This window comes from Myotis davidii, unplaced genomic scaffold, assembly GCF_000327345.1.
Source record: "Myotis davidii unplaced genomic scaffold, ASM32734v1 scaffold792, whole genome shotgun sequence".
In the NCBI taxonomy this organism is placed as follows: Eukaryota; Metazoa; Chordata; class Mammalia; order Chiroptera; family Vespertilionidae; genus Myotis; species Myotis davidii.
The window spans coordinates 394,387-394,962 of record NW_006283548.1 but is presented as its reverse complement, the minus strand read 5'-3'; positions in this window follow the sequence as shown (position 1 = coordinate 394,962).

Genomic DNA, 576 nt, shown 5'->3' with positions numbered 1-576 from the left:
TAGCATAATATTGAGTTGATATAATGTTAATATTGAGTCAGTGAAAAGGAATTTACAAGGAAGGAGACACCAAATTACGTTTGTGATAAGATAGTCTGTGTATTTTGCCACTAGGGACACAATTAGTCTCAGGCTTTATGCATCATCACATGACACAGAGAAACATGGAATTCTCACAGTTCACTTATGAACTGAGCAAGATTAAAAGTACAATACCAAGTTTTAACACAGATCACAAAGACAGACCCTTCCCCCAAAACAATGAAAACCAAAACGCTTCAGACACAGCCAACATTGACTTAGGGATACACATTTAAAATGAAGTGCAATACTAAGAAATTAAACCCAGCAGCCTCTGAAGAGAAAACTACAATGTGACCAAGTAAGGTTTACCATAGGAATGCAAGGAATGGTGTATTAATAGGAAATCTATAAATAAAACATTTCAAAAAGTCAGGAGAGAAAAATTACATACCCATTAATGACTTAAAATATAGTAACCTGGGAATAGAGAATAGCTCCTTAGTAGTACTTAGTAGAGATACTTAATGAAGACACAGCAGAGCTTTTCCATTA